The sequence below is a fragment of the Apteryx mantelli genome, chromosome 2, assembly GCF_036417845.1.
Source record: "Apteryx mantelli isolate bAptMan1 chromosome 2, bAptMan1.hap1, whole genome shotgun sequence".
NCBI lineage: Eukaryota > Metazoa > Chordata > Aves > Apterygiformes > Apterygidae > Apteryx > Apteryx mantelli.
In genome coordinates this window covers 72,300,798-72,315,344 of record NC_089979.1, presented here as the reverse complement: position 1 = coordinate 72,315,344, position 14,547 = coordinate 72,300,798, and the positions used below count along the sequence as shown (strand labels likewise).

General features: G+C 42.9%; 1 protein-coding gene across 12 annotated transcripts in view; it reads right to left on the bottom strand.

Annotated features, from left to right (window-relative positions):
• The window catches only part of ATXN1 (ataxin 1), a 221,836-nt gene extending 208,370 nt beyond the window's left edge, over window positions 1-13,466 (bottom strand). For 9 of the 12 annotated variants that reach the window (XR_010883347.1, XR_001292402.2, XR_010883349.1 and 6 more), the window contains exons 1-2: window positions 13,178-13,466; window positions 6,998-7,118 (exon numbers count right to left, since the gene is read on the bottom strand). The gene's annotated coding sequence lies outside the window, so the exon portion shown is untranslated. Of the gene's footprint in view, window positions 1-6,997; window positions 7,119-11,693; window positions 11,835-12,318; window positions 12,361-13,177 lie in introns of those variants that run through there. The other 3 variants (XM_067290877.1, XM_067290876.1, XM_067290875.1) reach the window with 3 other exon arrangements.
• Window positions 13,467-14,547: the final 1,081 nt, after the last annotated feature.

Below are 14,547 nucleotides of genomic sequence, written 5' to 3'. Positions count from 1 at the left end.
CTATGCTGTTGGCCCTTTGGAAGTCCTGCTCACGGAAGACGCATGGGCCAGGGTGGCTGGTGTGCAGAATGGGAGAGGAAATCCAGAGAAAATAAATACAAAATCCAGGATGCATTAGCTCCCTCATTACAAAAAGCTGGGGTTGGGGGGGAAGGTACCATTTGAATTTTCATACAGATGTCAGGCAGGTAACAGCAGTTCTGAGAAACTTCCATTGTATGTTAATGCGTGGTGGTGGTGTTTTTTTTTTTAACTGGATGCTCAAATCATAAGACATTAATATGAAATTAAGATCTTGCATTAACTGAAAGATCATGTTTATGATATTCATACTGCAGGGTTTTACTTGCATAAATATTGACAGAAATATCAGTATTTGTGTGCTTGGGGCCAAATATTTTCCTTAAGAGCTCAATTTTAATGGCAAAGAATACTGCCTCCCCTTTCTGAGGGAAGAAAATACCACTGATCAAATCTATACCCTCCAGCACGATTTCTTTTGAAGTCACAAGCAATGGTCTTCGGTCTTTAGTAAAATGCTTCTAGGCCTGACGAGTAAGTTGAACAAAGAATGGTTTGGACAATTCACAAAGCAGATGACCTTCCCTGCAACCTTTTGCCTCTGAGCAGGTGGTTCAAGAGCAGCCCAAATCAACATCCAGTAACTCCTTCATTGCCTCTGTAAAATAAATCTGCCACCCGGGCTCACGATGCATGTCCCTCCCTGACAACTATGATGCTTTACAGAAGGCCAAAGGACAGCTCCCAGGTAGGCAAGTGAACCTTTCAGATCACAGGCAGGGCGTTCTGTTCACAGTGGTATTTCTTTTATGACTTTTATGGAGCATTTCGGTTTTCAGTGATGTGTATACAGCACTACTTGAGAGCTCTTGAGTAATTAAAAAAGATTAAATGGAATAAAAAGTCTGGAAAGAATGGCTTGACAATTTTTTTGTTTTTATTTATGTCCCTTATTTTATAAAATGCAAAATTTTATCTATTTTGCCTATTGTTTGTGTCTTTGCTTTTAAAATTTGAAACCTAAGTAGAAAAAAATCTGCAAAAAGTAAAATGGAACTTATTTTTGCATCAAAAATAAGAAAAATTATCATCCAAGCTGCAACAAATACACAGACAGATAGAATATAATTGTGTTAGTATTTGAATTATGTACTTCAAGCCACCTTTGATCAACATGATTAATATTCCTTTCAAAAGATTTTATAGCTGGTGTACGACATGAACACAATTAAAGTAGATTAATCTGTTTTGGTTTCTACATTTCATAAAATTACTGTTCCTCTGATTAATTTTACAAAAACACAGGTAACTATGTACTAATGCTTTTTTCTCATTGATAAAATAAGCCTGTGTCTGAGCTTACACTGATCGGCCAAGAGACATGATTATGAATATCTAATAAATCATCAAGCCCGATGATGCAATATCATGTAAGCTCATACACAAAATACTACACTTCCCATTTCACAAAAATAAAAAACAGCCCAATTCTCAGTTTATAGCATCTGATCAGCTAAGACGGGATTCTTTAGGTACTAGTATCTGTCTACTGCTGCTAACTAGTTAGTCAAAGTGACTAGAATTGACTCACAAACCTTTCCCTATTGAGGTTGATGATAAAATTTTAATCAAATTAAACAGCAAGGCTTTACACGGGGCAATTTCAGAGAATGGTGAACAGTAAGGGGCCCATCCAACCCTTGACTTGCAGGAGACTCGCTTTGACCTTACCAGGACTATCACGAGCAGACTGGTGTCATTTCACCCCATAAATGCCTTAGCCCAGGGCTGCAGCTAAGCACCGCTGAACTTGGTACCCTCTAGGAAAAGAGCAATGTTGGCATTAGCAATGGGGCTTGTAATGCAGTCCACAGCCAGGAAATGGGGTTGCTGTGGCCACAGGAGTAAAAGTATGTAAAAAAGGACTGGGGAAGAGTAAAGAAAGACAGGTAACAGCAGAGAAAACAAAGGGATATTTTATTTAAGTATTGCAAATTAAAACAATACAACAATTACCAGTATCAACTCAATTGTAAAATAGACATTACAAAATGTAAAAAAATGTTTTTTTGTTTGTTTTTTTTTAAGAATAAGATTTCCTTTAAAATATATTATTTCAGTGGAGAGGTAGAAATGATATGCCGAAGATATCTCTGACACAAGCTTCTATTTCCTAATGTCTAAACTGTGCTAGCTTTTGTTTTGATTTTTGGAGGGACAATATATTTAATATCCTGTTTGCAGACTATTCCATTCAGGACACAATTTTAAAATGCAAGTGCAACAGTCATCTAAACATCTCTTTTATTTTTTGACAAATACTGTGCATCACTCACATTAAGCTTACCATTAACTGTGAACTGTTAACATGTCTTAGTGTGGTTTCAATGTTCCTATGGCAAGGCTAAACAGTGTTTAGAAAACAATGATATCCCCAGGCCCACACTGTAGTTTCTGAAGCACAGATTAAGCACGGTATTCTGCTCAACAAGCTCATCACTATTAAGTAACTCATCAGAAAATAAAGAGGGAATTATCAAATGGGAATTGCCAAGTAATTAGTTCTCTGAAGCAGATGACATACAACTGTTAAAGGGAGGGGCTTCCCTGTTAGTCATATGTCAAAGTAGAGCCTACTAATCTGTAAATAAAAATGCATTACATATGAATAGTGCTATGGGTTTTTAACCACTAGCGGCACATGGAGAATACACTTACAATTTTTTCTAGTGTAATAATCCACTAAGATTTTTTTCTCTCTTGCACACAATGAATTTTCAAATGATTCTGGATCTGCTTGCTGTCAGACCACCTGGGGAAAGCTAGGAACGCAGCGCAATACCAGAGAGGTGATGTGCTCAGGGGCTAAGGAAGAGGAGGAATCCATTTACTATCATATTAATTTGAAAAAAGCACTCCCTACTGGGCTACTAGGTATGCCACTGCCAAGGAACAAGCACCAGTGAGAAAATATTCACCGGCACAAAAATTCTGAGCACAGCAAAGAAGGACTAAACCTGTTTTTCTGTAACTATCTTCCTCTATTAAAACCTTTCAAGTAGTTAGTCTCACAGCAAAGTTAAATTTACGAAACTACAAGGCCTTCATGCGTGGACACTTAACAAACAAAAATGCGGTGACTGTCACAACCACATTCTGATAGGAGTGAAAAACACTATACTCTTGCATTTTTTATAAACCAAAGAGTGACTCAATAAAACTTTAAGTCAGGTTTTCAGCTAGTCCCACAGATTTGCCTCCACTACAGCATCTCACCCCAAGAAACTTCTCACCTAGCACATTCAAATTCAGATGCTGCCACCCGGGCTAACTTTTAACCAAAACCATACCCCCAGAGCTGTGCACGGCAACATCTACCAGACACACACCTGCCCAACTCACACGCTCAAAAGCAAGGGAACATGGGCGGCACACAGAGATGCCGAAGCACATACAAAGCTAGAGATCATTTCTCATGGTCTGATCACTTTTGGCCCTCAGTGCATAAAAATTCTCTAACACTTAGTCTAACATCCAAAAGATAATACATTAAGGTGATGCTACTATGTTACAATTCATGGGACAGATTTCCCGTACGCTCTCATTACTCTCACAGAAATATCTCTTTAAAACAGAAGTTGAAACCTGAACCAAACCTCAGGTCCTAGCTTAGGTCTCATTAGAGTCTAGTATTCTCATCTAGGCAGATCACTACACTCAACCCCATTTATATTTTATATCATGTCACAAAATTTTCAGCCAATCTGACATGAGACTAGCAGTATCTGCTGAAGGAACAACAGAGTAAGAACATGGAAGGTCAACCCTGAGGTGATAAGGTAGGGCTGAGGAGATAGCAAAGACTCATTTCCAAGATGTTAGTCTGCACTCACAGCTTTTCATTTACTTTAAATTTACTCACTCACATACAAAATAAACAATTAAAAAATTAAATATGATTTCTAATTACTATCCAATTATATCCAGTTTACATCTCCTTTTTTCCTTGTGTTCTTAATACATTCATAATCTCCAACACCTACCTTCTTCTAGCGCTACAGTCACGGTAGGCCTTGACAAACAGTCTAAGAGGGGAAACATAAAATCAACTATGACAGAAGAACATCAATATGGCAATCAAAAAATTGCCACTGGATGCACTAGTATAGAGACAGATTTGCTCTTTTTACATTCATCACAACATATTATAAAAGGATATAGTATCATTCATTTACAGAGAACATATTTCTTATGTAAAAACATGCCACATTAGGTAGCAGACAGATATAGTTATGAAAAGTTCAGTAAAAAAAGAAATCTTACTATTGGGCTGCTGCTGTACAGTCAACTCGATGCTATAATATGATTAATAGATATCAAGTGACTCGACAATGGAAAAGATTAAAAAGAACTCTTTAGCTGTTAAAATGTCCAGTGTCTCATGCAAAATCCTCTCAACACAACTGCTTAAAAGAAAGCATTGAGTCATTTGCCTACGTGGAAGGAGGCAGTGCATGCTCTGAACAAATAACAATAACTCTGTTTTTTAGCTCAGGCTAAAATTAACCAAAGTCAAGATGAAAAATAAAAAAAACCCTATGTCTCTATTTATTTTATTTTTATTTTTTTTACTAATCCTGATGTCCTTATTCAGGCAAAATGCTTAGCAAGCTCTGCAAGGCTGCTGCTTGCATCAGAAGGATAAACACGCCTGAAGCTTACACACAGCGGCGACGTGCTCCCCGCTGCCATGCGGCTCCTCACGCAAGTAAAGCTACGAATGCACGTGCGGCAGCGTTAGGCCTAAAGCAGGGCTTGCGGGATTTGATTTTGGATCCATTCAGCCAAATGTCCCTGACGTACTGTCCCTCTGACAGACACTGAGGTAATAACCCAGGTCTGCATGAAACGGAGCTGGGCTGTTGCCACCTTTACCCCGAACAAATGTGAAAGCTGGAAAAGATGATGGGTCTGAGCACGCAGTGCTTGATCTTGATCTGTGAAACCTATTTGTGGCTGCTCGCTGCACTGCGCCGGGTCACATTTATTTCCCATGTTACTACTTTGGGCACCCCCCTGTTAAATCAAGTGACCGAGATAACATTTATGAGCAGGCAGTCTCTATCTCAACAACTTTGGCTTTACTTATTTTGTTATATAGTGGGTCTGATTTTGATCGTTCTCTAGAGAAAATAAGAACTACCTAAGGAAGCCAACAGAGCTACCTCAAATGTGGTGACTAAATCAGCATGTTCAAGAACAAGAAAAGAATCCAAAACAAATCTGATCTAAGATCCACAAAAACAACGCTATACTTCAAGCTACACTGTTATAGAAAAAAAGCAGTATAGTACTATACGCCTGTCATGCCTACAGCTAAAAGTCACCTGCACTAGACTTAACTATTTTTATTTTATCCAACATGTTTATTTAACATTTAATATATTCTTTTTCATGTAATCGCAGGAAATGCCAGTTGCTAAAATATTCAAGGTGACTTAGCAATACATTGTGGGTAATACAATGTGAGTATCCATAAGACACTTGAATTTGACCAATAAATAATCACTTCTAGTTGAGAGAGAAGCCTTTCCTGTAGGAATCATTTCTGCAAATACAAACAATTTCACGCAACCTAAGCTAATTCTGAAAAAATGAAACGCCCTGTGGAAATGTTAATGTCATGACAAAAAGCTTCCTTCTACTCAATCTCGAGTCAATAGCTGCTATCAAGTTGGTTTTCTTCCAAAACTGAAAGACAAAACATGTCAGCGCATGGGCACTCTTGTCTGGCATTTCACTCTCAAGAAAATAATACTGCTCCAAAGAGATATAGTGGTTACAATCCACCCCCACCATTCTAGCTCATTTGTAAACCGTAAGAGGCATGTCTTTGCATGTAACTACTTGCTTAAACAACTTCCCTTTAAAGCACAGCACCCTACCTCACAGCCACAATAAAATGTAAATTATGTGCTATATACTTCTCTGTGACATGCTGTATACACTAAAAAGTTACTCTGCAATGGAGACTTTCTGATCAGCTTCTCATAAATAGAACACTGCAGTATTTAAGACTTCTGGCTGCAAACTGGAAAAAAAAAATCTTTTGAATTTCTGCAACTAATCATTACGTTTAATTTTCTATTTAAAGACACAGAGAATTTTCTTCTTATGACCTTTATCTGTTCTTTTCAAGCATTAGCAATATTGCCAATCTCAAGCACTCAAAAATCATGAGACAGGTCCAAACAAACAGACTGGCATAATGACAATCAAATTAAAGAAATAAAATAAAAATTTATGTTCTTTTTATTGGCAGTATGATTGTTGAGCTTGGTGTTTTCAAGGCATTCTCCCCAACCATATGGGACCAAAAGGAGAAGAGAGGAGAGGAGTCTGCTATTATGTGCACTATTATGTCCTGTCTGGTTATGGAACATCAGGGAAAAATCAGAAGAATTGAAAATGCTCCTCAAATTAGAGCCAAAGGCATCCAGGCATGTCACTAATAACTAGTTATCCTAAAGTTACCACCTTTATAACAGACAAAGTTTAGTGCACAAGAGGAAATCAGCACACTGGAGAAGTCAAACAGACTGCCAGCAACAAGAACCACTAACAATGTTCATAAAAATTATTTTACACATGGCATTTTACAACAAAAATCAGAGACTATAAACTTTTTCATTCATACCATCATCTTTTAATAACTGAACGTACTCTGACCTGAGGTGAAGATAAAACCACTCATCTGGAACCCACTGTCCTGTAAGTCACAGAGCTGAGTCACTAGATAGAGTTAATGCAATTTTTCTGACTGGAGTTTCTCAAGGACCTCTACTGCCAAGCAAGGGAAATACAAACATTTCATGGGTAGATAATTATAAAGACATCATAAGGTATCCATGTTGATCAGAACCCCGAGCAGACCACGTACACTTGTTAGAGAAAATAAAAGGCATTATGTTCTCACCTTATTGACAGTGCATATCTATACGGTGATGGTAAAAACGGAGGTGGTCACTGTCCTACAGGGATCAAGAATAAATTCACAGCTTGTATTGCTTGCCCATCTGGTTTGGCCTGCAACGTGACTGGTGATCCAGCAGTTGAGGAGACGGAAACCAAATAAAAATAAACAACAACAAAAACACAGTTAAGAGTCAACCAATTTGCAACATGCTAAGATACCCTAATGAAAACTGAGAGAGACTGCTTTAACTATTACTCAAGCACAGATCTACTATGGATTTAATCCTGCAGACAGAGCACATACAGTAGAGAGCATAGCCCATTTATTCAAACCAAGTGCTTTTCTCCTAAATGTGATCTTAATGAGGTGAAGAATCATCAGCGAGTTGAGATGACTTTCTTCACTGCCAACAGAATATATTTTATTTGAGGAGGGGCATCATCCAGAAAACACACTGCTGCAACCACTACTGCTAGATGAAAAACAAGCAGCTTTGGGAACAAGGCGTTAACTTGTGCATTATTTCGCCATTCCTTCAATTAACAGTGCTAAGTTAGAGTTAATACATATTACTGCAGATGCTCAAATAATACAAAGGAAAACACTATCAGTGCGATTTTTTTCTACTTCTATATTTTTATTCAGTAAAATACGAAGAGCCAGCATCAAATTTCTGCTGACATCACATATTAAACAAAATACATTTTGTTTTTTTCACTTGGAATCTCACCAAATATTTTTATCACTCTTGGGACAATAAAAGGATTTAGTGGGACCATTTCTCTTTTACTGAGAAGCATTTTTGTAGTTACAGTTTATGAACATACTCACTTGTTCCTATTTATGGAAGGATTTACACACATACTTAACTCTAGATAGGTTCTTTAATCAACCCTCATTCAGCAATACCCTCACTGACACATGTACTGAAGTAACTTTGCAGACAGACCTATATACGCACACAGATTTGTATGGGTTTTAGAACCATCTCATACCATAGTTTTGAAGAAAAAAAATCATTAAGCATTACATTCTCAACATATGCACTGAGATCAAGAAGGAATTACAGTTGTCAGTCCAGTTTCTGTTGTTTTACAAAAGTTGGGAGTCTGCAAAGTTTCTTACATTAAAAACGTGTATCAGCTAATGTATCAGCTGATACATGTATCAGCTAAGCCAAAACGTGGGAAGAATCTTCAACTTTTTTTATGCAAAAAATGTGAATCACTGAATATGTTGCGCATATAATATCAGACCCCAAATACAGTTTCTTTGTCCAAATACCTGTATATTTATTTGTCTCACTTAAAGTTTTGCATGAAAGCAAAATGAAATGACAAGGTCAGTATTCTTAGCTTGCAAAGCTTAGGCTATCTGACTTCTTATACAAAAAAGTCACTGCGATATAGCACATCATTCCTTCGATCTGAAATATGTACCTGTGCCAAGCCTGTCGTACTCCTATTCCCCATGCTAATTATAATTTTATTTGTTGAAGCAGAGCTGGTTACAGTAGCCACAAAGGAGAGATGCATTTAAATCTGTTCTCTGAGCTGTGTAAATTGTACATACAGTACCTGTACAGTCATCCAAAACAGTTAATCTTTCAGCACCTGTATGCTCAGCTAAGGTTGTTATAGCGTTAGACTTCTTTGCGACTGTGCAGCTGAGCGAGCTCCTTCCCATACTGTGTACTGTAGTAGTGCTGCAACTAGCAAACCCTTCAGACCGTATATGCAACTCTGACATGCATTTCCTTTAAAGCCAGTGATGCTTCTTTATTGCATTTCCCCTCCAAATAGCACACCCCAGCAGAAGCAGGACACTGTATGAACAACGGCAATGACAATCCTGACTGCCGTGTACTGAGATGTGCTGCTAAACTTCAGCAAGGGAAAAATCAGGTCTTTATTTTGTTTTACTAGCTATACTACTAAAACAACTATTTTCAAATTCTAGTGTTTAAATCATCAGTTGCTTTTCAGGTGACTGCATTTAAATGTCTATTTTTTAATAAACATGAAACTAGGCCACTGGATCTATTACATTAAAAAAATTTGTTAAATGAAATTTCAGGCCTCTTGTAAAATGTCTTTTAAAATAAGAGTATTTTTTTCAATCATTCTAAGTAAATTAAAGCAGGCCAGAAGGGCAAGGGAGAAGAGCTGCACTGTTTATTTTCAAGAAGTCTTTTAACTATGTATATACGGTCTTTTTGAAAATAATTACTTTCTAATGCTCTTAGTCACACAGGTAATTTGTCTTACAACAAAATATGGATAAGCCACATGAGGCATACAATGACCCACTCTATAGGAGTCATTCAGTGCATGATTATTTCACTTTCCTCAGCCAGTGCCCCTAATAGGCTCTTCTATTTCAAGCTATCTCCTTGGTGCGGAGGCCCAAAGCAGCGAAGGCTGTACAGAGCAGAGGATATTCTTTCATAACGAGAAAGGCAAGTCAAGGCACTGAAAAGCTGCGCTTCAGCATAAGAAACTGCCCATGAACTCCCCGTCCCCTTGCCCCTCTGAGGAGAAACGCCTCTGCCTGGCAGGCAGGCAGAGACCCTCAAGCTCGTTACACCGTACCTGGGACTGTGAGCTGCCTGGCAGCGCAGCATCCGAACCACTGGCAAGCACTTCTCCCTACCTCCTCCAGCTCCTGTGCTTTAACATCAGCGCTATTAAAATATCTGTTTTACTCCGATATTTCTGGATAGCGTGATGCTCCAGCCTGATTACTACAAACGCCTGGGAACTGTGGGTGCTGAGCTTCTCTATTTCTCATCATTGAGATGCAAAATCCTCTGGGCCAAGTTCAGTATTAGTGTAAATGCACACAAGATCAGCGACTGGAATAGAGGTGTTAACCACTTCTACATGCAGTTAATGCAGCTCCTTAATCAGGCAAAAATCCAATTTAAGCCAATAGTACTTGTTGCCTTAAAAAGATATTCAAAAAATTATGGTTATACACAGGAGATCACTTTCTGAGCTCTGTTGCTCTACTATATGTCTGGATTAAGTCCAATAAGTGGAGTTATTCTAGATATACACCCATGTAAGTGGCTCAGAATCCAGTCCACTGGAGTTGCTCCAGATTTATGACATTAGAACAGAGTGCCAAATTTGGTGCCTTTAAAAAATTGTATCTACGTTTGTAAAAGAGTGGTTCAAAAGAGTCATGTCCAAATACTGAGAATGAAGACAAACACACATTCTTTAGTTAAATGCATTTTTAACAGCACTATACAGTTTGAAGCTACTTAGATTGCATATTTTTCTCAATGCATTATAAGCTTTGTGGCAGAAAGCCTCCTGCTCTACTGCTGTAATACTTTCATGAGCACAAATGAAAAAAACAAATGCAAAAAAAACCCACAAAAAAACAACATCAGAAATGAATTATTTGCTAATGAGAATGTCTCAGACAAAATTGTTTTTAATAGTATATACTCCATAATTTTTTTATCAAGTGAAAATGAAAAGTCAGTTTTCACCTAAAACATAAGGGCCTAGACCTTGCTAAGAACTATGAACATGCTTCACAAATGTACTGTAAGTGATGACAGTGATACGAGGTACCACTGATTTTAATTGTACTGGTCAGAATGCGTAAAGTACAGTATGTGAATGGAAAATCACACGTCTGTGGCCTAAAATACTAATGCACGGATGGAAACTGTCACAAACTTACGAACCATTTCAGCCTGCAAATGGTTAAAACAGCCAGCCAACAGGAAGGGACAACTCTCAAGAAACTTTTATGCAAGCTTTTATAAACGAAAAGGATTTTTAAAAGAAGCACCCGATCTCTGCTAATTTGCTAGTAATCAGCACGAGTGGAAGGGATGATTTGGCTAACTTGGTAAGCACACCATCTACCTGCCTGATGCTGCGCAAGGAATATTTTTCGGGCCGAAGCGGGGAAACGCTGGCGGGCATCCGCCGATACCCCGCGGGGTGAAGCCGGGGCGGCCCAGGCTGCCCGGGGGGAGGCCACCCGCGCACCCCGGGCACACGGCGCACACACGCACGCACACACACCTGAAGGGACAAGAAATACCGTCTGTTACCATGGCAGCCTCGTCTAACTACACGAGCGACGGGGGCTGGAGTAGGTGCCCTGGAAAGCTGTGCCACCGGCACACGGTCGGGCGGGCGAGAGCCGAGGGATCCATCCACCTCTGCCTTATGTAAAAAAGCCGTGCGACTATTAAAGCTGCCCTCCAGCAGGAACTGCTGCCTGTAAAGCGGTGGGCCACTCGTGCGGACAAACTGGGGGCAATAACGTGAAATTGCAACTTGCTATTCTCTCGCCAAACCTCAAAAACAACTACAGTGCGGTATTTTTTTCCCCAGCCATTCTCAGTTTCTCTCTCTCCCTTGTTCACAACCCTTGCTCCCTGCTATAAAGCTGAAATGCCTTCATCGCCCAAACAGAAACAGATTAACGTGAAGGCTGGATTTTCCTTTAATGGAAGGTTTCAATCGAAACTGAAATTAAAAGTCCTTGACTTCCCAGTATGTCAGCAAAGTAACTCGCTATGCCTGACCACATCGGGCATGTAAAGCGACCGTTACTGCATAAAATCCACAACCCTGAATATTAAAGGTTAAATGCAACTTGCATTACAAAATATGGATTTCTTTACCATCTGAACTGGAAAAGGTCTCCAGCAAAGGTCACCTACCTGCACAATTCCTGATTTGTCCACAAAATACATCTGTAAGGAGAAACGTTTTACTCAGCTAGCTCTCTCCGTGTGGGCATAACAGGAATGCCTTATAATTTTTGCTAATTCTGCCTGGAGTTCAGGCTCGCAGGGGAGAGATGCTGCTTGCAGGAGTCCCTATTACACAGCATACGGTAAACAAAATAAAAATAGCCCGTCGTTCTCGTTATCTACATAGTGCATTATATAACGGGCTTCCGACTTGTTTTCTTTTCTATTATTACTCTCCAGCAATTCCTCCCCTTCAACAGCATGTAAATCGCTCCCCGTTCTGTCATTTTATTATTATCGCTATTACTATTACAGCCGGAGCAGACGTTTTCCAGCACGTTTTAATGTAGACTTCGCAGTGCTCGGGAACTGCATGTGACGGATGCGGCACCTACGGACGCCTAAGAAGGGGGCCCATTTATTTGTGCTCCGCCGGCAAATCCCGGCACTTCAGGCAGAATAAATAAATAAATAAATAGACCCAAACAAGACGGATAAAAACATAATCCGGGGTTGGGGGGAAGGCTCCCACAGCGCCCCGGCCGCCAGCAGGGACCCGTCTCCCGCGGCCACCCCCCGCGGCCGGCAGTACCAGGTGGCGTCTCCGGCCGGGCCGGCCCGGGCGCTGCGTGCGGCGGCGGCGGCGCGGGGCCGCGGCCGGGCGCGGGCGCGGGCTCGGGCGCGGGCTCGGCCCCGGCCCCGGCCCCGGCCCCGCCGCAGCGCAGCGCAGCGCAGCGCAGCGCCGCCCCCTCCGCCGCCCCCGCCCCCCGCTCCATTCACCCCTCCGGCAGCCGCCCGGCCCCTACTACAGACGCCGGGCGGCGGCGGCCGCCGGGCCCCCGCCCGTACACACACACACACACACACACGCACTACACAACCACGCAACCCCCCCCCCAACGGCCGCTCACCCCTCCCCGCGCTCATGGAGACACAACCCCCCCATACCACACACACACCACAACACCCCCCCTCCAGCACAGTCACACACACCGAGGCCGCCGCCGCGCCAGGGGCAGCCGCGGCTCGCAAAATGTCCACCGTCCCCGCAGACACCGACACCCCCGGCCGGGCCGCGCCGGGCCTGGGGAGGTGGAGAGGGGGGAGGATGAGGAAGGAGGAAGGCGCGGTGGGGGAGGGGGGCTGCCCCCCCCCCGGCCCCTTCCCTTCCCTTCCCCTGGCACCCGCAGGACGCTTCCCGGGGGCGGCGCGGAGCCTCCCCGCCCGGCCGCCCCTCCCGCGGCGGCGGCGGCGCTCGGCCATTTCGCGGCCCCCCGCGGCCTCGGCCGGGGCCCGGGGCCGGGCCGTGCGCCCCCCCCCCAACCCTGTGTTTTGCCAGCTGGAAGTCGCTGGCGGTTCGCAGTCTAAACAAGGGAAGAAGCCGGGGAGAGGGAAGGGGGGGGAGGCAAAAAAAAAAAAAGCAGAGGAGGAAGAGAAAAAAAGCCACTTACTGTAAAGTGTCAGTGGAGGTGGGGTTGGCGGGGGGGGGTCAGAGAGAGACTCGCGCACAAATGTCCTCCTAGCTGCTCACAGGGCTTGGGGCTGCTTGGTTTTTGTTTGTTTGTTTGTTTGTTTCGGGTTTTTTTTCCTTCCCCCTGCAGTGACACGGGTCCGGGATGTCTCCACCACTGTAGTAGAAATGATGTCTGCGGTACAGAGCTCGCTCGCTCCCTCTCCCCTCTCTCTCTCTCTCTCCAGTATGTAAATGTGTAATAGAAGCCAAATATGGAGCAGTTGGCTGCCTCTGCAACAGCTCAAGGATCCTACTTCATGCAAAAGGGGGGGGAGAAGGGAGAGGAGGAGGAGGGAGGAGGAGGAGGAGGCAAGGCAGCGCTCTGGCAGGCGGCCAGCAGAGCCACACAGATTATTGCATCCGCGCAGCCCCGCCGCCGCCTTAACCCTTTGCGGGCGGCTGCGCGCTCCGCGGGGCGCCGCGCGGCTCCTCGCACCGCCACCACCCGCCACCACCCCCCGCCCTTTTATTTTTTAACACTTCAGAGGCCGGGCTGGCTCCCCACGGCAGGGTTCGTGTGCACGCACCGCTATTGTGCGCAGCTCCCTGCTCCGCGGGATCTCCAAGCATTCTGCAAGCCGGAAGAAATGCGCTGGGTGGAAAAAAAACAAAACTGTATGGTTTAACAGGGAGAGGAGAGAAGGCTAGCAAAGCGTGCTGTCCTTCAGAAATGGCAGGGAATGCTGGTTTGAGGGATGCATGAAAATCAAGGCTGGTCTGTCTCTCTAAGGGAGGAAATAAAACTGTGCTGGAAGCCAGGGAATGCTCTGAAGCAGCCTCTGCGAGAGTCAGAAAGGGGTGATTTTATTTAAGATGCCATATTGCATTTCGCTGTGGAGAACTGCAAAGTGTTTTAGAGCAAGAGCCTGCATCCCACTCCTGTTTTGTGAATTAGTCTTATTTATCCAGATCCTTGGCATATACTTGAGTTGCTTTGTAGAAAGTACCTTCCACTTCATTCAGACCAAAAGCGACTCTGACTCATATCATCACTGAACTACAAGACAGTCAGGGCTGAACCACGCATGTTTGGGTGCTAAAGCTCTCTGGATGCTTAGCACGCGTTTCATCAAAGATCCCCTCGCATCTCTCCCAGCTGTACACAGACCACTGTGAGTCTCCCAAACTCTGCCCCCTGGTAAGGCAGCTTACACTTCCACGATGCTCCAGCATCAGCTCCTTATGCCCTTACTTCTCTCAACGTGGGTCTCCACAGTTCATAAACTGCAATGATGGGCAAATAACAAACACAGATGCAAACTGGAGACCAAAGAAAATGTCCTCTTTCTGGACTGGCTCAGAGTGGTC